Source organism: Schistocerca americana, chromosome 1, assembly GCF_021461395.2.
Source record: "Schistocerca americana isolate TAMUIC-IGC-003095 chromosome 1, iqSchAmer2.1, whole genome shotgun sequence".
NCBI classification, from domain to species: Eukaryota; Metazoa; Arthropoda; class Insecta; order Orthoptera; family Acrididae; genus Schistocerca; species Schistocerca americana.
This window is the reverse complement of record NC_060119.1, coordinates 563025904-563048037: the sequence shown is the minus strand read 5'-3', so window position 1 is coordinate 563048037 and position 22134 is coordinate 563025904. Positions and strand designations below refer to the sequence as shown.

Genomic DNA, 22134 nt, shown 5'->3' with positions numbered 1-22134 from the left:
GAAAACATTTTACATAGATGCTTTGGGAACTGAAATGGGAATCCCTGGAGGGAAGGCAACACTCTTTTCAAGAAACACTAATAAAATTTTGAGAACCGGCTGTTGAAGCAGGATGATTCTACAGCCAACATACATCTCATGTTAAGAACCATGAAGGTAAGAGAAATTAGGGCACATACGGAGGCATATAGGCAGTTGTTTTTCTCATGTTATTGCAAGTGGAACAGGGACAGAAATAACAAATAGTGCGACAGAGTACCCTCCGGTACGCGCTGTATGGTGGTATGTATGGAGCATGTATGTAGATGTACATGCTGTTCATGTAATTAGTTTGTGCCTGTCCATTCATTCTGAACTACAGCTGGTGGCAATGATTCTAATCTGTAATGCTGCACCAACTTCTGGCTCAGGTGTTGGCTCAAACTTTAGCTCACAGGCTACCCTGCCAATGACAGAGTCATTTCTACATTACAGTCACTTTCACGGGCAAGCGCTACAGGGTAATGTGTTGCCCACCAGTTGACATTCAAGAAATCTGCTGGAATTACAGAAATTAGTTCTGTGAGTCAAACACGGTTTTGTGAAGAATTTTTAGGCATGAGCATCGTGGGCAATTTATGGATTTGTTGTGAAGCACATCTCCAAACTATGTAAGAAGCAGGACTGTACGCTTTGGAGTTATGGTAACTGCAGACAACTGCATTAAAAAGCTCCTTTACTCTACAAAAGTTAATATTTGGTTTGCTGTACCTTCATCAGGATTGTTGTACCCTACTTTTTCAAACATGTCCTTGACAGTTAATGACCTCATATAAACAAGCAAGCTTGTGGGAAGAGCTTTGTGGAAAAGACTTGCTTAGTATGAAGTAAATATGGAGACGTTTCCAACAGAGAAGAATAATCTCTCATAGAGAGAGGGTAAGCAGAAATATTGTTAATAGTTTTTCTTCCAAATAATGTGATCCATCTGAGAATATCACATAGCAGCTGTCCCTTCTTCCCAGTGGATCTTATTGTGTACCTCTTTCATGCATAGTGACTTTAAGAATAGCAGCATCAGGATAAGAACAGATCTGGCAAGAATAGCCCAAATCCAATGTCAGTACTGCAAATAGTAGTGAATAACTTCAGGGGATGGGTGAAAAGGCATACACTTGGGCATCTTATTAGAGTTGTTAGTTGATTTGTATGTTTGCACTGATTGAGATTCTTATCCAGGTTTGCATTATCTAATAAGGAGAATTCTTTTACCTGTTTTGTTATCAGTAAGACTACAACGAACTGAGAGATTTGTCTGCACACCGGTGTGTTTTAGATGTTAGAGTGCATAAGAATTCACATATTTGTAACAATACATAGTGATATCTCTTGCCAGAAACTATCATTTCCAACAATTGCAATTGTTAGTGCAGACATATAGCTTATTTCATGCTAAAGCTACTGCAACTTATAAATGGGCTTGATGTCTGAAAGTAAGTTTAGCTGACAGGTGAATGTCTTCATGGATGAAGGTAGTGTAATGTTGAGAGAGAGAGAGAGAGAGCAGTTCAGATTTAATGACAAATTTTTAACTGCTCCAGAGAATAAAAGGAATTATGGATCACTAAGACCAAAATTCCATGTAAATGTGAACTAGACGAGAGGCTAGCAGGCATTGTGCTCCCCTGAGGACCCAAAAGAGAGGCCATTAAATTCCATACGATGGTTGGCACTTTTGATAATTTAACCCTAGAAACACCAACACAGGAAAAAATTGCCCGTACATTTTTATTTTTTAAAAATGTCATGGCAAATATCTTTCTATGTTTTTGGGTCGTTTTCAATTTGTCTGTTACCTTATAATACACTATGCTGTACGTTTCTGTGGTTAAATTTTTATAATTGCAAGCACAAAATAGGAATTTTCGCCCAAGGCCACATTTCATCTGAGGTTGGTACTCCACGTGACCATAATTCTTATTATCTTCCCTACAACCATCAAGCATGGGCAAAATTTGCCCGTACGTTTTTGTTTCTTTAATTCAGTTGGCAACCTCGAACATGAGTTTTACAGTGGTTTGTCGAGCATCTAATTGTTGAGTTTCACTTTCATTGTTGATTTTAGACTTGCCATTATTACTGTTAGCAGTTTGTCACAGTAGAGTGATGCCTTTATTGTAAAGTAGATTTTGTAAGATGAGTTATAGGGGCTTGAACAATGCAGAAGTTCTTGCAGAACTGTTACTCGACAACGAATTATCAGATTTGAATGGTTTTGAGTCAGGTCATACAGAAGTAGAATAACGCTCCAAATAAATATGTTACAAGTTCTGGCAGAGTGTATCTTGCAGAAGCTCTGAGACATAGTAAAAGGGATTTTGGTAACATAGTCCATGAACGTCAAGGAATAACCAGTGCTGGGAAAGTAACAAGCATATGTGAATCATTTAAAACATTTTTCTCCTCTGAATTAGTACAGAAAATATTTGACCATACAAATGAAGAAGCTGAAAGAGAAAATGTATCTCCCATTAGCAATTCTGAAATATATGCATTGATAGGAATTTTAATTCTAATGGGAGTTTACCAGGACACCAATATTTCTTTATCTGATTTACGGTCAAATTTATTGGGAAGAGTGATTTATAGAGGAGTTATGGGTAAGACAAGAGCATATCAGCTATTGAAAATTCTTCGCTTTGATGATAAAGGCACCAGGTCAGAAAGACGTGTATGTAACAAATTTGCACCGCTGGGTGAAGTATTTGAAATATTGAATGGAATATTCCCACGGTACTTCAGAAGTGGACCTGACAATACAACTGATGAAATGTTGTGTCTTTTTGGAGGTCGTTGTCCTTTAAAAGTTTTTCTCAATGACAAACCTGGAAAATATGGAATATTATTCAGAATGCTTTGTAGTGCAACTGAAAGATACATAATAAAAATTGAAGTGTATGCTGGAAAAGACAGTAGAGCTACCAGTGAACAAGGTCCTCTTGAGATTGTGAAGAGACTGGTGGAGCCAATAAAGAATACAGGCTACAATGTCACAACTGACCATTTCCACACTTCTGTGGAGTTGGCGGACATTCTCTATCAAGACTACAAACTTACATTGGTTGGGACACTCAAATCAAACAGAAAACATGTACCACAGGAACTTAAGACGACAGCAAGCAGAGAGCTGTATGCCTCCAAATTCGCATTCACAGACCCATCTTCTAAGAAGCCGCCAGTAACAATTGTCTCCTACATCACAAAGGAAAAACCAAAGAAAAATCTGTTGATGTTCTCTACACAACATTGTAATGAATGAGTAGAAGTTGATACACCAAAAAAGAAAACACACATAAACCTCTACTATAATTTCACTAAGGGAGGAGTGGATGCCGTAGATCAAATGATTAGAACATACTCTACAAAAAGGGGTACGAGAAGATGGCCACTGCCAATGTTCTACAGCCTACTTGATATAGCTCCAGTTAACTCATACAAATTGTTCAACATGAATGTGCCTAAATGGAATGAAGGGAAACCAAATGCCAGAAAACTTTATCTCCATGAATTAGGACCCGAGCTTTTGAAACCATACATAGAAGAGCGAGCCATGGATTTGAAAGGACTCCAGTTGCCTATTATTTGTGCGATGGGAGAGATCCTAGGAAAGAAACTAGAGGTAAACAAAATTGTTGCAACTGAAGAACCAACTAGGAAAGCAAGGTGCTACTTATGCTTGAAGAATGCAAATAACCAGGGAGCAAGAGAGAATATCACAAAAACAAAGTTAACATATGGAAGCTGTGGGCACCATCTGTGTAAGACTTATTCAGAATCAACCATTTTGTGTGCAGGAGGTAAATGTCATCTGTAAGTAAAAATATTCTCTCCAAGTGAAAAGTGTTTTCCGAGAGTTTTCAATGTACAATAAGATGTATTTTAGCAAGTGTTCTCATTACTGTTTTGGAACTTTCTCTCAATGACAAAGCTGTATTATTCAGTTAATAGATCAAAGAGTGCATTTTGTATTCAATTACAAACCTCCTTATCTTGAATGAGATTTTCACTCTGCAGCAGAGTGAGCGCTGATATGAAACTTCCTGGCAGATTAAAACTGTGTGCCCGACCGAGACTCGAACTCGGGACCTTTGCCTTTCGCGGGCAAGTGCTCTACCAACTGAGCTACCGAAGCACGACTCACGCCCGGTACTCACAGCTTTACTTCTGCCAGTACCTCGTCTCCTACCTTCCAAACTTTACAGAAGCTCTCCTGCGAAACTTGCAGAACTAGCACTCCTGAAAGAAAGGATATTGCAAAGACATGGCTTAGCCACAGCCTGGGGGATGTTTCCAAAATGAGATTTTCACTCTGCAGCGGAGTTTCATATCAGCGCACACTCCGCTGCAGATTGAAAATCTCATTCTGGACACGTCCCCCAGGCTGTGGCTAAGCCATGTCTCTGCAATATCCTTTCTTTCAGGAGTGCTAGTTCTGCAAGTTTCGCAGGAGAGCTTCTGTAAAGTTTGGAAGGTAGGAGACGAGGTACTGGCGGAAGTAAAGCTGTGAGTACCGGGCGTGAGTCGTGCTTCAGTAGCTCAGTTGGTAGAGCACTTGCCCGCGAAAGGCAATGGTCCCGAGTTCGAGTCTCGGTCGGGTACACAGTTTTAATCTTCCAGGAAGTTTCATATCAGCGCCACTCCGCTGCAGAGTGAAAATCTCATTCTGGAAACATCCCCCAGGCTGTGGCTAAGTCATGTCTCTGCAATATCCTTTCTTTCAGGAGTGCTAGTTCTGCAAGTTTCGCAGGAGAGCTTCTGTAAAGTTTGGAAGGTAGGAGACGAGGTACTGGCAGAAGTAAAGCTGTGACTACCGGGCGTGAGTCGTGCTTCGGTAGCTCAGTTGGTAGAGCACTTGCCCGCGAAAGGCAAAGGTCCCGAGTTCGAGTCTCGGTTGGGCACACAGTTTTAATCTGCCAGGAAGCTTCTTATCTTGTTTGCACAAACTTTCATTGACGAAGATTTGGCCATTCGTGGTTTTTATATTCACCCTACGAGCGTTAAAAAATTAAGCTTTCAATTAAATCAAACAATGGAAGCTGTGAGTACCGGGCGTGAGTCGTGCTTCGGTAGCTCAGTTGGTAGAGCACTTGCCCGTGAAAGGCAAAGGTCCCGAGTTCGAGTCTCGGTCGGGCACACAGTTTTAATCTGCCAGGAAGTTTCATATCAGCGCACACTCCGCTGCAGAGTGAAAATCTCATTCTGGAAACATCACCCAGGCTGTGGCTAAGCCATGTCTCTGGAATATCCTTTCTTTCAGGAGTGCTAGTTCTGCAAGTTTCGCAGGAGAGCTTCTGTAAAGTTTGAAAGGTAGGAGACGAGGTACTGGCGGAAGTAAAGCTGGGAGTACCGGGCGTGAGTCGTGCTTCAGTAGCTCAGTTGGTAGAGCACTTGCCCGCGAAAGGCAATGGTCCCGAGTTCGAGTCTCGGTCGGGTACACAGTTTTAATCTTCCAGGAAGTTTCATATCAGCGCCACTCCGCTGCAGAGTGAAAATCTCATTCTGGAAACATCCCCCAGGCTGTGGCTAAGTCATGTCTCTGCAATATCCTTTCTTTCAGGAGTGCTAGTTCTGCAAGTTTCGCAGGAGAGCTTCTGTAAAGTTTGGAAGGTAGGAGACGAGGTACTGGCAGAAGTAAAGCTGTGACTACCGGGCGTGAGTCGTGCTTCGGTAGCTCAGTTGGTAGAGCACTTGCCCGCGAAAGGCAAAGGTCCCGAGTTCGAGTCTCGGTTGGGCACACAGTTTTAATCTGCCAGGAAGCTTCTTATCTTGTTTGCACAAACTTTCATTGACGAAGATTTGGCCATTCGTGGTTTTTATATTCACCCTACGAGCGTTAAAAAATTAAGCTTTCAATTAAATCAAACAATGGAAGCTGTGAGTACCGGGCGTGAGTCGTGCTTCGGTAGCTCAGTTGGTAGAGCACTTGCCCGTGAAAGGCAAAGGTCCCGAGTTCGAGTCTCGGTCGGGCACACAGTTTTAATCTGCCAGGAAGTTTCATATCAGCGCACACTCCGCTGCAGAGTGAAAATCTCATTCTGGAAACATCACCCAGGCTGTGGCTAAGCCATGTCTCTGGAATATCCTTTCTTTCAGGAGTGCTAGTTCTGCAAGTTTCGCAGGAGAGCTTCTGTAAAGTTTGAAAGGTAGGAGACGAGGTACTGGCGGAAGTAAAGCTGGGAGTACCGGGCGTGAGTCGTGCTTCAGTAGCTCAGTTGGTAGAGCACTTGCCCGCGAAAGGCAATGGTCCCGAGTTCGAGTCTCGGTCGGGTACACAGTTTTAATCTTCCAGGAAGTTTCATATCAGCGCCACTCCGCTGCAGAGTGAAAATCTCATTCTGGAAACATCCCCCAGGCTGTGGCTAAGTCATGTCTCTGCAATATCCTTTCTTTCAGGAGTGCTAGTTCTGCAAGTTTCGCAGGAGAGCTTCTGTAAAGTTTGGAAGGTAGGAGACGAGGTACTGGCAGAAGTAAAGCTGTGAGTACCGGGCGTGAGTCGTGCTTCGGTAGCTCAGTTGGTAGAGCACTTGCCCGCGAAAGGCAAAGGTCCCGAGTTCGAGTCTCGGTTGGGCACACAGTTTTAATCTGCCAGGACGCTTCTTATCTTGTTTGCACAAACTTTCATTGACGAAGATTTGGCCATTCGTGGTTTTTATATTCACCCTACGAGCGTTAAAAAATTAAGCTTTCAATTAAATCAAACAATGGAAAATCCAGGATGGAATGTAACAATATGAGAGAAGGAAAGTTGCTAATCACCATATAGTGGAGATGCTGAGCCACGATTGGCACAATAAAAAGATTCACACAAACATAGGTTTCGGCCATTAAGGCCTTTGTCAGCAGTAGACAGAGAGAGAGACACACACACACACACACACACACACACGCACACACACAGGCGTGCGCGTGCACGCGCAAGTTGCACACACATCTGCAGTCTCAGAGACCTGAAAGTGCACTGTGAGCAGTAGCACCAGTGCATGATGGGAGTGGCAACTGGGTGGGGGTAAGGAGGCTGGGGCGGGGAGGGGGAGGGATAGTATGGTGGGAGTGGCAGCCAGTGAAGTGTTGCAGTTGAGACTAGATGGAGGGTGGAGAGAAGGTGCGGAGGGGGGAGGGGATAATTAGCGGAAAGGAGAGAAATAAAAAATAAAAATAAAATAAATTAAAAGACTGGATGTGGCGGTGAAATGACGGCTGTGTAGTGCTGGAATAGGAACATGGAGGGGGCTGGATGGGTGAGGACAGTGACTAACAAAGGTTGAGGCCAGGAGGGTTAAGAGAACATAGGATGTATTGCAGGGAAAGTTCCCACCTGCGCAATTCAGAAAACCGTTGGTGGGAAGGATCCATATGGCACAGGCTGCGAAGCAGTCATTGAGATGAGGAGTATCATGTTTGACAGCGTGTTCAGCTACAGGGTGGTCCACTTGTTTTTTGGCCACAGTTTGTCAGTGGCCATTCATGCGGACAGACAGCTTGTTGGTTGTCATGCCTACATAGAATGCAGCACAGTGGTTGCAGCTTAGCTTGTAGATCACATGACTGGTAGCCCTGCCTTTGATGTAATAGGTAATGTTAGAGACCGGACTGGAGTAGATGGTGGTAGCAGAATGTATGGGCCAGGTCTTGCATCTAGGTCTATTACAGGAGTATGAGCCATGAGGTAAGGGATTGGGAGCAGGGATTGTGTAAGGATGGATGAGTATATTGTATAGGTTCGGTGGATGGCGAAATACCATGGTAGGAGGGGTGGGAAGGATAGTGGGTAGGACATTTCTCATTTCAGGGTATGACGAGACGTAATCGAAACCCTGGCTGAGAATGTAATTCAGTTGCTCCAGTCTCAGACGGTACTGAGTTACAAGGGGAATGCTCCTCTGTGGCCGGACTGTGGGACTTTGGGAGACTAGAAAGATAAGGCACAGGACATTTGCTTTTGTACAAGGATGGGAGGATAATTACGGTCAGTGAAGGCTTCAGTGAGACCCACAGTATATTTAGAAAGGGGCTGCTCGTCACTGCAGATGCGATGACCACGGGTGTGTAGGCTGTATGGAAGGGACTTCTTGGTATGGAATGGGTGGCAGCTGCTGAAGCAGAGGTGTTGTTGGTGGTTAGTAGGTTTGATATGGAGGGAGGTACTGATGTCGCCATCTCTTAGGCGGAGGTCAACATCTAGGAAGGTGGCTTGTTGGTTTGAGTAAGACCAGGTGAAGCAAATGGGGGAGAAGTTGTCGAGGTTCTGGAAGAATGTGAACAAGGTGTCCTCACCTTCAATCCAGATAGCAAAGATGTCATCAATTAATCTGAACCAGGTGAGGGGTTTAGGATTCTGGGTTTTTAGGGAGGATTCCTCTAGATGGCCCATGAATAGGTTTAGCATAGGATGGTGCCATGCGGGTGACCATAGCCGTACCATGGATTTGTTTGTAGGTAATGCCTTCAAAGGATAAGTAATTGTGAGTGAGAATATAGTTGGTCATGGAGACTAGGAAGGAGGTTGTTGGTTTGGAATCCATAGGGTGTCTGGAAAGGTAGTGTTTGATAGCAGTAAGGCCATAGGCATTAGGAATGTTAGTGTACAGGGAGGTGGCGTCAATAGTGACGAGCAGGGCACCGTGTGGTAAAGGGAGAGGAACTGTGGAGAGTCTGTCGAGGAAATGGTTGGTATCTTTTATATATATGAGGATAGGTTCTGGGTAATAGATTGAAGGTGTTGGTCTACAAGAGCAGAGATTCTCTCAGTGGGGGTACAGTAACCAGCCACAATGGGGCATCCTGGGTGGTTGGGTTTATGGACTTAAGGGAAGCATGTAGAAGTTGGGAGTGTGGGGAATGGTAGGGGTGAGTAGAGAGGTGGACTCTGGGGAGAGGTTCTGGGATGGGCCTAAGGATTTGAGTAGTGACTGGAGATACTGCTGGATTGCTGGAATGGTATCACTGTGGTACGGTTTGTAGGTGGAAGTATCTGACAGCTGACGGAGTCCTTCTGCCACGTAATCCTTGCGGTTTAAAACTACGGTGGTGGAGCCTTTGTCTGCAGGTAGGATTATAAGACTGGGATCAGTTTTTAGATGGTGGACTGTGTTTCTTTCTGCAGATGTAAGGTTAGTATGCATGTTGAGGGATTTGGGGAATGATGGTGAGGCAAGGTTCGAGGATAAGAAATTCTGGAAAGTTAACAGGGGGTGGTTTGGAGGCAGTGGGGGTGGATCACGGTTGGATGGAGGAGTGAACTGAGCCAGGCAAGGTTCAATGTTGGTCTTTGGCTGAGTCTGATTGGTCGGGTTGGTGGCAAAAAAGTGTTTCCACTGTAGGGACCGGATGAAGGAGAGAAGGTCTTTAACTAGTCCTGCATGGTTGAATTTGGGAGTGGGGCAAAAGGTGAAGCCTTTGGAAAGGACTGATATTTCTGTGGGACTCAGGCTTCTGGAGGAAAGGTTCATGACTGTGTTGCGGGTCTGTTTAGGATTTGAGTCTGTATGGTGGTGGGAGGGAGTTTCGGAGGGTGGGGTAAGTGTAGTAGGTCTGTGAGACAAGGTTTGTCAGCTATGAGGGGGCATGGGGGAGGTTTGGAGGTTGTTGTAGAAGTGGTGGACAGTGGTACCCCGAGGTGGGAGTAGGGAGTGAGCAGGATGGAGAGCTTTTTGAGGTGGCTTTGTGTATGTTGTGCAATTTCCTGCAGGGCAAGAGTTTCAATGTGTGTTATGGGTTCCAGGAATCTGGGATTACATAGCAGGAGAATTCTGCGTATGGGGAGAAGGTACTGCAAGGAGGATTGGGCTTGGTTGATATGGTTTTGCAGGACTATGTTGGTGAGGGCTAAGGATTGGCGGAATCTGAACAGGTTGAGGTCATTGTGGAAGGAGGGGTGGCAACCAGAGATGGGTAATTTGATGGTAAGGTCATTAGGGGGGATTTCATGAGCCAAGCAACAACGCAGGAACCGTATGTGGGACTGGGATCTGGCTAGGGATAAGGAAACTATTCTGTATTGAAGCAGATGGAAGGAGCAAGGATCCATGGTGGTTCAAAAATGCGAAAAAATACGTAAGAAAGTAGAATTACGTCCGAAAAATTACGCAAAAATACACCCAAATACGTGTGGAAAGTACGAAATGGATGCACAGGGGAAAAAAAAGAGATGAAATCTGAGGAAGACGACGATATTGGAACGAAAACGCACTAAAATTGGCAAGAAGTCACAAAGGTCAAAGTAGAGAATAACTAATCATTAATAAATATATTACTGTGGGTAGCAGGTTTGAGGGCAGATAAGCGTAGAGAAGGGGGACGGCAGATGTGACTGGATGAGGTGGATTTAGGGGTGTGTGAACAGGAATAGAACGGAGAAAGTGTAGGGGGTGGGGAGGGGTTCGTAGTTGAGATGTAAGATCGTGTGACACCGGAAAAGTGCGGGAAATAACAGGCAAAAATACGGGAACTGACACAGGGAGCGTGATCAGTTTGAAGGTATAGGCTTAATTACATCGACGGGAGTAATTTGGGACATAAGATGCTGCACCAACAATCAGCGTATTCTTGGCGCCGTCTGTTGCACGCGGCCGAGTCCGTTGATACAGTGTGGCTCCATAAGTACTGCCAGCAGTGCAGTTCATAAGGCAACAACAGAAATGCAGGAAAGAAAAGAAAGAAGGATAGACATTGAGTACAGCAACGCAAAAGAAAGCAGTTACAAAGGTAAACAGCACAGGGTTTGGATCGAAGAAAAGCTGTCAGGTAAAAATCAAACAATGGAAAATCCAGGAGGGAATGTAACAATACGAGAGAAGGAAAGTTGCTACTCACAATATAGCTGAGATGCTGAGCCGCGATAGGCATAATAAAAAGATTCACACAAACATAGCTTTCGGCCATTAAGGCCTTTGTCAGCAGTAGACACACATACACATACACACTCACACAAGCGCAACTTGCACACACATCTGCAGTCTCAGAGAGCTAAAACTACTTACCCCCTCCCCCCTCTGCACCTTCTCTCCACCCTCCATCTAAAATGCAACACTTCACTGGCCACCACTCCCACCATACTATACCTCCCCTTCCCCGCCCCAGCCTCCTCCTTACCCCTACCCAGTCGCCACTCCCATCATGCACTGGTGCTGCTGCTCACAGTGTACTTTCAGCCCTCTGAGACTGCAGATGTGTGTGCAAGTTGTGCTTGCGTGAGTGTGTGTGTGTGCGTGTGTGTCTACTGCCTTAATGGCCGAAAGCTGTGTTTGTGTGAATTTTTTTATTGTGCCTATCATGGCTCAGCATCTCCGTTATATGGTGAGTAGCAACTTTCCTTCTCTCGTATTGTAAGCTTTCAATTATGTTGTCACTATTTCCTGTTAAACTAATATCTCAGTGGAAACAGAATTACATAAAATAAATACATATTACAACAAATTACATGATTTACAACTTATTGTAACACAGGCAAAATTTGCCCTTGGTTGGTCCTCCGTGTAACCTAAAACACCTTGGTGTTTCTAGGGTTAAGGAAAGCAGTATCCCTCCCTCATGCAGCACAATACAAATATTACATGTCTGAACCACATATTGCACTTCATACATCAAATCAATAATCAAAAATAACCCAATCCAACTCACTGCAGTATCTGCTGCTGTGAAGTGTGTATGTATAATCATTGTGGTGCTTGAATCCACATTATGCTGATGGTAGCAACAACCAAAATTTCTTACCACCCATGGTGTGTGATTATCAGTAGTATAGATAGCAACAGCTGCAGTGTGTGATTTGAGAAATGACCACTAACAAACAGTAATATATATTCTTTATTCATGATTTTCATAAAAACCATTCTATTTTGACTGTTTGGTGTTCTATACAGACCAGAATTCAGAGTAAATCCATGCAGTGGTAAATAAATTCTGAAATGATATGATCAGTTTGAAGGAACATGAGAAGGATTACCGAGTTGGTTGCACCAATAATCACGCCCATTTAGCAGTAGTTCATTTATTAACCTTAACACATACAAGGATCACAAAGAACTGCCCTCAACATGGCGGAACAGCCGAAGATAATGCTTAGAGTCCAAAGATGGATGCATGTCGATGTTGGTGTCAACTTCATCGGCGCCACATAGCCTGCCCCCCCCTCCCCACTAAGGAGTACTCTTGAGAGGCCAGGGGGGGGGGGTGACTATGGCATCGGCAGGGGTGGTCCAGGAGCCGGACCACGGTCAGCTCGACAGCATTGTCGGGGAGCTGTGTGGGTAGATGTCGTGAAGGAAGGTTCGGCCACCGAACCTGGAAGTCGTTGAAGCCAGCCAGGTGTCGTACTGGGCGTGCTGGTCGTGCGGCGACAGGTGGGCCGGCGGTTTGCGGGTGGAACGGAGTGATGATGACAATGTCTCTGGTGGGCGTGAGCACTGGATGTAGAGAAACACACGACAAACAGTGTATAATCCCGCAGTATTATTGAGATGTCATGGATTATGTCCAGGGGTACAGGCACTAACACCTCGAGTGATGGCACGTTCAAGATTGGGGGGGGGGGGGGGGGTGAGAAACCTCGACAGGGCGAGGCAGGCGACGGTGGAGAGGTCGAAGGGACCAGCGAAGGGCTCGACAGCAAGGGCATGATTGTAGGTAAGCTCGACATGGGGAGCATGTGGTCACTCAACAGAGTGTGTAAGACCAGCGTAGAGGGCGAGGTCGGAGGAGAGATCGACGACTGGTGCTGGAAGTCACTCGATCGAGTGTGTCATTCCGACGTGGAGGGAGTGGTCGGAGCGTCGTGAGCCATGACAGTGAGTGGCGTGTTCGTGGCCTGAAGGGGGTAGAAGAAAGCTCAACATGAGCAGGCTAAAGTCTGTTGAGAGAGACTGTAACAGCTGAATCTTTCACCTGGATGTCATAGGTGTTGGCTGAGCGCCGGAGAACTCAGTACGGGCCGGTATATGGAGGTTGGAGGGGAGCACAGACAGTGTCATCTCAGAGCATAACGTACTTGCAATTGTCCAGAGATTTCGGGACGTGAACCTTAGGGCAGGAATGGCTGGCAGGCAGAGGGATATGGAGGTTGATGAAGTGGCGTCTGACGCAGTCCACGAAGGAAGGTAAGTCAGACTGAGGAAAGAGAAGCGGAAAGGCTCACAAGTTTGCCAGGGAGAACAATGTTCTGGCCGTATACGAACTCGGCTATTGTGCCTTTGAGGTCTTCCTTATAGATCGCACGAATGCCGAGTAGCACAAGGGGAAGGGCCTCCGTCCATAGAGTGTCGAGGCATTGAAGAGCCACCTTGAAAGTGCAGTGCCAGCGCTCGACTAGCCCGTTACTTCGCAGGTGATATGCTGTGGTATAGATGCGCCAGATGCCACAAATGTTACAAATCCTGTTGAACAGGGCCGACTCAAATTGTCTGCCCTGGTCAGTCGTGATGATAGCTGGACATCCGAAATGCGATACCCATGACTCGACGAAACCTCGAGCAACAGTTTCTTATTGGGGAGGAGGACAGCCTCGATCCAGCAAGTTGTTTAGTCGATAGACGTGAGAACATAACGAAAGCCGTTAGAGGGGAAGAGAGGGCCGACAATGTCAATATGAATATGCTGGAAATGCCCAGAAGGGATCGAAAAGGTGCTGAGGGGGGCCTGACGTGTGCTTGTGTATTTTGCAGCGTTGGCACGCGATGCAGGAGTGTGCCCATTGCTGGCAGTCCTTGTTGACATTTCTCCACACAAAGCACTCCACTATGAGGTGGGCGGACGCACGAACACTGGGGGGGGGGGGGGGGCTAAATTATGCAATGCATTGAAGACAGATTAACGGAGTGTGGTTGGGATGAGGGGGCGTAACGTGCCCATAATGTCGTCGCACCAGATCTCGCCAGAAATACCAGGGAAGGTGGTGCAGACAAAGTGTAGTGAAGAAGTAGAGTCTGAAATCATGTTTTGTGTTTCCTCGTTGGCGGGTTGGAGGTTAGGCAGTTCAGAGAGGTCTAACAGCGAATGGACGGCGTCGACTTGTGAAAGGAAATCAGCAACTATATCGTCACACCTTTTATGTGTCTGACATCGCTGGTGAACTGAGACATGAAGTCCATGTACCTGAAGCGGCGAGAAGGCGGGTCAGCTGGCGGGTTTGTAATGGCCGCAGCCAGAGGTTTGTGGTCCATTAAAACGTAGAAAGAACGTCAGTCTTAAAATGCTTGGTCGCTTCATAGACTGCGAGCAACTCCCTGTCAAACGCGGAATATTTCCGATGTGCATTGGAGAGCTTGCGCAAGAAAAACTGCAGAGGCGAAGTTTGGCCGTCGATTGTCTGGCTAAGGACAGCACTGATGGCAGTATCGCTCGCATCTGTGGTGATGAAAAGCTGCACATTGGGATGAGGATGCGCGTTGGTGCAGGCCTCGGCAAGAAGATTTTTGAGGGCAGTGAAAGAGTCAGTCATAGCAGGGGTCCATGGAACAGGCCGAGATCCAGAAGTGTTGGTGCCTGCCAAGGCGTCTGTCAGTGGAGCCTGAATCTCCACAACCGAAGGTAGATGTCAGCGATAATAATTAACTGTCCCCAGAAAGTGCCGGAGCTCTTTGAATGACGAAGCTCTGGGTAGGTTTAGTATTGTTTGTACTTTCTCAGGGGGCGGTGAAATGCCGTCAGCTCAGACTTGAAAACCAAGAAAAGTGACAGCGGGTTGATGTAGTTGCAATTTGTCCTGGTTGGTCTCGATGCCTGCTGCCGCAAGACTGTTCATAACAGTTTGCACATGTTGAATGTTGTCCTTGACAGAGGAGCTGAACACAAGAATGTCATCAAGATATCCAAACCAGAATTTTAGGTCGAATAGCACTTCGTTAATGAAGTGTTCCCAGGTCTGGGTTACGTTTTTCAGACTGAAGGGCATGAATCGAAACTGAAATAACCCGATCAGGGTGGTGATTGCTGTCTTCTCGATGTCTTCAGGTGCCATGGGGATCTGGTGGTAGGCCCGTTTGCAATCAATGACAGAGAACATGGTCGCACCTGTGAGGGAACTGGTAAAGTCGGCAATGTTGGGTATGGGGTAGGTGTCCATAATTGTCCGTGCGTTTAGTTGACGGTAGTCTCTGCACATGCACCAGGACCCGTCTTTCTTGGGTGTCATATGTACGGGTGTAGACCAGCTACTGGCAGAGCGTTCAATGACGCCGGAGCTTAGTAGTTCAGAAATCTGATTTTTAAGGTCGGAGAGGCACTCGGGACAAAGTCGACGTGGAGATCAGGTGACCTGGCGTGAGGCAAAGCTTGTGAACCGTGCTGTTGGTGACGACAGAAATGTTGCCAGCAGCACGGGAGTCGTTTTGTTTACAATGTGTGGTGGGTGGGGCAGGCGAGGCGTGGTCGTGGTGTTCGGAGCCACTCAGCGGATCCGACGGGAGCTGAGGCGGCAAAGTGTCCCAGGAGTCAACATTACAAGATGGCCACTGGCCCGAAGCAGTGGCACCGTGGTTGGGTGAGCTCGGTAGTCATGAGCCGTTATTGAGTCCATTGTCCAAGGGCGTGGCCTGTGGCAGCACAGTCACGAGTGAAACGCTTGGCACGAGTGCACTGTTTGTGTTGTCAGTGGCGGTCGGACAGCGGCGCGCAGGAGCCGAATTTGCATAAATTGAGGTGCTGTCCGCGAGGGGCATGGTAGGAGCTGTCAGTTCAGGAACACGTGACACTCATCGCGCATGCGCACCTGTGTCCGGCCGAGTGTCAAACACTGCCGTGTTAGGAGGGTGTGGCCCTGTGGAACTGTCAGTACATGTTATGGCAGTCTTGATAGCACAGTTGCGAGGGGTAGCAGGAGGTAAACACACGGAGGCTTGATTGCTGGGACTGCAAGCAGATTCAGCGCACTTACTGACCTTGCTTTGTCCTTGCTGTAGTGTCTGTAGCTGTGTTTCGTGGAGCCGGAGGGAGAGCTCAAAGTTTACGTTGTGTAGGCGAGTGACGTGTTCAAGCTCGACAAGGCACTTGTGCGTGGATTCTTGTAACATCGTCGACAGAGACGAGCATGTATAGATGAGATGAGCCCGGACCGATGTGTCATGGGGGGTTTGCTCAACGGAACACAGGGGAAGTGAGTCTTGGACGGATGATGAAACACGGGGTTTCGCACTAGGTCCGGTGAAAGTTTGTGGTGTCGCAAGAAGTCAATGACTAGTTCATCAATTTCACACACTAAAAAAGTCCACTCGAGTTTGCAGTTTACGGAGAGTGAGATGACGTGGGAAGTTGAACCCAAGCATTGTAGTTTAGTTGAATTCACGGCTTGCAGTGAAGTATGATGAGGGCAGATGTTCGACAATGCTAAGAACATAGGCAGCAGCGAAACATCGGCGCCTGCGTCCACTAGGAAAAGGATCCCGACGAAATGTCTTAAATGTAAAGTCGTCCAGCAATTATCCGGTCGTTCCCGGACAGAATGGAGCACTGGGGGTGCCTGTCATGTTGTGCGCACGAGGCGGCACCCGGACCTACCTGCGATTGGTGTTTGGGAAGTAGCAGGGTGGTCTGCAGTTCCGTGCTGTCTCACCAAATCATGTGTGAAAGTAACAGTACAGATAGTGCAGTTGCATTTCCTGCAGAAAGTTCATTGCCAGTGGCGCAGCAGGTTTGGTTGTAGGAGGGGGCATGACCGTGGGCAGAGCCAGTGACGTCCCAGTTGCTTGTTTACTGCTTCCCGTAGTGAGCAGAACGGTCGCCACAGTACGGCCCCGGCCGCAGGGCAATGAGCCTGAGCCTGAGACTTGTCAGGTAGACAGTGGCTGGCGAAATAGAGCAGTGATGCATTGTGTAGCTTGTCAGCAATTGTCACTCTTTGCCCGACAGGTTCAGGAGACGTTTGCGCCAGAGCAAAGCGGATGTGAAGGAGATAGTTTATCTGGCCAGATGGCGAGTAGAGCTGTGTCAGAGAATAGATCGGTGCTGACCAGGGCACGTAGCTGTCTCCAGAGCTGGGAAGGTTTGTCGTTGTCTAGTTGCTCGATGTGGAGCACTTGTCATATTGCTGCCTCAGTTGAGCGTGCAAGTTGACGTAGAACTGTCTTTTTGGCTACAGTGTATCAGGTAGATGAGTCCGGGACGTCACCCAGGTCAGCAATCAAGTCCTCCTGGTCGTGCAGGTGGATTATGAGGCACAGAAACCTGGTTGACTCATCGAGTTTGTAATGGTCGAACACTTCATCCACAATTTTGAACCAGGTTGTTGCTCTGTCGGGATTAAACGGCGGCAAAGTCGGTAAGTGTTGTAGAATGTTCGGAAGAACAGGTTGAGTTGAGTTCATCGGGGCACTGCCTGAATCGAGCTGTTGTTGCTGTAGTGTTCCAGGAGAGTGTGCCTCCAGGGGATGTGGCAACGACGGCTGTTCGGGTGGCACTGTGAAGGTGACACGTTGTGGTTGAGCGCAATCCATCGTGATGCGGAAGGCCGACACGGTAGAGACACCGTAATGTGTCGATTGCGGTTGCAGAAGCTCAACACGTTGCGGGTGTGTTCGGATTGACGCGTCGCGGAAGACCGACGCAGATGAGGCACCGAGATGTGCCAAGAACGGTACAGGAAGCTCAACTGGAGCCGGCGCAGGGGCGACAGGTAAGAAAAAGTTCAAAGTTTGAGAACTCGTGTTAGTCCACAGAAAGCTCAACGTATGATCAGAGCCAGGGCCACCTGTGTTGCAGGGAGGCTGAGGAGTTGCGGGCTGTCCAGAAGCACAGTGCGGGAAATGATGTCGAACAAGGGACGGAATGTGTGAATGTTCACTGTTCATAGTCACTCCACTCAAAACGGTGTGCGGATAAGGTGAATGTTGTGGCACAAAACACTGAGGAGGCATAGCAGTGGGACGGAGGTGGAGGTCAGGCACAGATAACAAGTTATTGTTCCTGTTGCAGGCCGAGGTATCAAAGTAGGAAGGCATGTGCTGATGCTGAACCGAAGCAGGCGCGGACGTGGTCAAATGCTGAGGAGGTAGACCTGTGAACGAAGCAGTTCCGGCCACATGGCAGGTATCCGCGTGGTACTGCACAGATTGTAGCGTGGCAAATCGTTGTTCTGGCAGTAGTAGGTTGTCCGACGAAGCATTTGCAGAAATCAACATTGGTCCCGCACTGCATGGAGATCTGTGAGAGGTAACTGCACAGTCAATGAGGGAGGGCACATGTGGCGGGAACAAAGGCGTTTGATAGCCGGAGTCATGTGCACTCCTAACCTCACTTATTGCCGCAGGCTCGAAAACGTCCAGCGAAATCGGCAGAATCATCGAGTGAGAGGCATCGTGTTGCAGTCCTGGTGGGTGTACATCGCCCGCAACATGATGCATGTCGATCACAAAATCCGGCGTTAGGCGCTGGGCCGAAGTCATTGTTCGAATGCTGTGTCGATGTAATACACACGAAAATAACTGACGCAGAGGTCGCAGACACAGTAAAACAGCGAAAACTGAAGACGTTACAACTCAGGGTCACCAGTGAGGAGGATTATCAGGTTGGTTGCACCAGTAATCACACCCATTTAGCAATAGTTCATTTATTAACCTTAACACATATAAGGATCACAAAGAACTGCCCTCAACATGGCAGAACAGCCAAAGATAATGCTCAGAGTCCAAAGATGAAAGAATGCATGTCGATGTTGGTGTCAATTTCATCGGTGCCACAAACATAATAAATTTGCAAAACAGTGGCGGGTATTAGTTGCTAGCAGAAAGAGCAAGTAAGGCATCCGTGCAAGTCTGTTACAGAGCTTCAAATCAATGCATTTAGATAGCTGAGAACTTGGTATACTACATAGTAGTAGTTTAGCAAGTATCTATTAAAGAAAAATACCTACAGCCTGCAGCTGATTCAAGCTCAAAGAACACTTACAAAGGTATGTGACAGTCTCTTTGTGTAGATATGTATGTTGGTGTTCAGTTATGAAGCAACAATTCATATTTCATGGCATGCAAAGCCTATGGAATGGGTGAAAATCTCTAGTGATTTGTGGAACTTGAAAGTGTGTTCCACTGTTCGCCAAAAAGTAATTATGAGCCCCATTTCTTCATTGGAAACATTAACAATCGCTCAATGTCGCAACATCCTTAAACCATTTCACTCCAAAAATAAAAGCTGTGAAAAAATATGGTACATTGTCCTCAACTTCACTTTAAATTGATTGAAATAACATAAATATTAAAAACTAGCAGTATGTTTTGTCATTTGCACTACACATTATTTTGTGCAGCACAACACTGCGAGTTTCCTGGGGGGGATCCATCACATGCTTTTATTTGTGGAAAATGTACAACATTGGTGTTATGTGAAAAAACTGACCAAAGTCAATGGCATTACTCATAAAATTTTTAGAAACACTCTGAAGGTGAACCTGACATTTCTTGTATATGTAAATTGTTTGGTTATTGCAAATCTTGCATCTCCTCCTTCCATTCCCTTCACTGCGGACTCTGATATGGTCACTTCTGTTCTCCCTCATTGCTCCTGGCTGTCTGTTTCTGCTGGGACGGCGACCGAAATTGAAGTGTCTTTTTTCAGAGATTGGTGATTTATCTCTCACATTCTTCTTCAATTTTGAAAAGAGAGAATACAATCTGTGATCTCAAGTCAGTTTGACATGGTAGAGCCTGTTGCCACATGGTGCAGCATTAACAACAGCGGTGTTGATTCCATTGGAGAATAATGGCCATCATCATTTCTTGAATCTAATTCTGATTCTATAGTCTGCAATGGCAATGTCATGCAGAGCCTGTGCTTTGGGTGTATTGTTGATAACATCCGATTCAGGCACTATTTTGTGCTTCTTTTCCTTCACTGTACCTCTTCACATTCATTGTTGGCTCAAGGATACCATAGTTGGTAACATCTGTTACAACAGAACTGCCATGAACACTGAATTGTTTGTTGTTGCCATCAAATCAATAATCAAAGTTCCCTTTCGGTTCTGTCCCTAAGGTTTTTGTTGTTGAAGTGGACAAGAGACCACTCTGTTCTCTTTCACTGCACCAGCTGCAAATAACTTCATCTCTAACAACCAGGTTGGCAGGTGATGGCTTGTGAGGAAGTTATCTAAAAATATGATTTTCAGGATCATGAACAATTTTCAACAAGTTTGTTAAAACTGTTTCACCTAAATCCAGGTTTTCATTAGCCATGTGTGAAGCTCCATCATAAGGGTCAAACTGATACACATATCCTCCAGTTAGGCTATATTTCACAGCTTGAATACAAACCTTACTGGTTTCCCTTGTAACAAGTCTTTGCTGAATGACATCCAAAATATGGCACCATCTCTCCATCAGTTGATATCTTATGTTGTGAGAGATTACGCCAGTCTATACCATTTATTAAAAAGATGAATGCACTTCTTTATTTCATCAAATCTGTTCCGCGATGTTATTTCGTGTATGAGGGGGCACCTTTTACCTTCATTTAACTCTAGATATATATTCCTAATCAGTAGTGGTGTGTGACATTGCAAATGTGTGGTTACTTTTATTTTGAGACATTTGATTGAAAACTTTATTATTTTATCCAAAATTGGTTGTCTACATTTGTATGGAGTCAAACTTCCAAACTTATTCCTTATTTCTTTGACACGACTAATTTCACAATTTTTAGACGTGTCAGTATAAATTGGAGCATGCTTCACCCATTTTATTATATGTTTTATTTTTCTGTTCTTACACAGTATTTTGTGTAGTTTCAGGTGCTGAATATATTTTGCCATCTAAAGTAGTACGAATTTCAGATGCAGCTACCACATCTACTGGAAATCAATCCCCCTATTAATGATAATGACACTCTTCTATTTGTTCCTCATCAGCAAGGTATGATTGTTTCTTCTGCCTCTAATTCCTCAAGAACAGGTATAATTTCCTCAGCTGTTTGTAACGTCTCTGTTTAGAAAGCCATTTCTAAGCTCTATAATTGAAAAATAGGACAAAGAATGAAATGCAACTTTTTTTTACAAAATCTAAATATCATAAGAACTATGAAAGTCCTAATAGAACATTACAATACAAAGTACTTACAAGAGAGGTTCAATGTTTCTAAAGTATCCATGATAAAACACAAAGCCAGATATAATTCTTAAACTTAGAACTTTTAGACTGCAAAATGCTTCATTAGTGCCAAACATTCAATTCAAGTTTTTATCTTTGACAGCACAAGATCATGACTTGTCACAGAATGCACTTGAGCTGGGCAACTCCCAACATTGCATCAGCATACCACGTATATTGATCAGTCACTTCTTCCAATTTTTTTTTTTTTTTTGCCTCCATACTGTGTTATACTAATACTTAGAAATAAGTTCAGTTTGACTGCTTATTGTGAAGCTAAATTCCATGTTGTATGTACATAACACTGGGAAGAAATGGGTTTGCCATAGGCTGAATGGGACAGTGTAGACTTATCTTTTAAAAGGATGACAGCCCGTCCACATTTTCATTACACTGTTTTGAAGCACCTCAATGGAAACGATTGAAAGCAAAGGTGAAAATTTAAAAAAAAGGTATTTCCTGGCTACTGATTTATCACTTTTAGTTTTTTTTAATAGGACAATATTTATATCATTTTCAATAATGCTAGCTGGCCTTTAAATGAAATGTAAGTGCAATATGTAAGCCTCCCCCCATCATAGCACATACCATAAATAACTTATCTGAATAACTGCCACACACTGCATTCATCTGATCTGTGATTTTAATTCAGTTAAAAGATAATGTGTTGAATCATAGAAGTAACGTTATATAGCTATTTTTGGATAATACTAGTAGGTTAAATGATCTGCTTTAATATCTTTATCAGCATAATCAGTGGCCATTGCATAAGCCTAGAGCTGTAGTGACTCCTGCATATGGTGCTCAAGTGAATAGTACCTCCTTGCACATGAGAGAGTGGCCAAGATTCCATTTTTGTAGCACCAGACTATCGACATGGCTGCTTCTTGTAGTTAATTACAAATTATGCAAATAAGCTATCCTTGACGTAATCACAGTAGTCACACACATGTTAATAAATGGCTAACACAGCCCATGGAGCAAGGGCCCAGTTGTAGGATGCCTGCCTAACAGTTTGCAGTGACAACAA

General features: G+C 45.3%; 2 non-coding genes across 2 annotated transcripts; both read left to right on the top strand.

Annotated features, from left to right (window-relative positions):
- Window positions 1–5098: 5098 nt before the first annotated feature.
- Window positions 5099–5173, top strand: Trnas-uga. The gene has a single exon. It is a non-coding gene; the product is annotated as a tRNA-Ser (tRNA).
- A 761-nt stretch (window positions 5174–5934) lies between these two features.
- Window positions 5935–6009, top strand: Trnas-uga. The gene has a single exon. It is a non-coding gene; the product is annotated as a tRNA-Ser (tRNA).
- Window positions 6010–22134: the final 16125 nt, after the last annotated feature.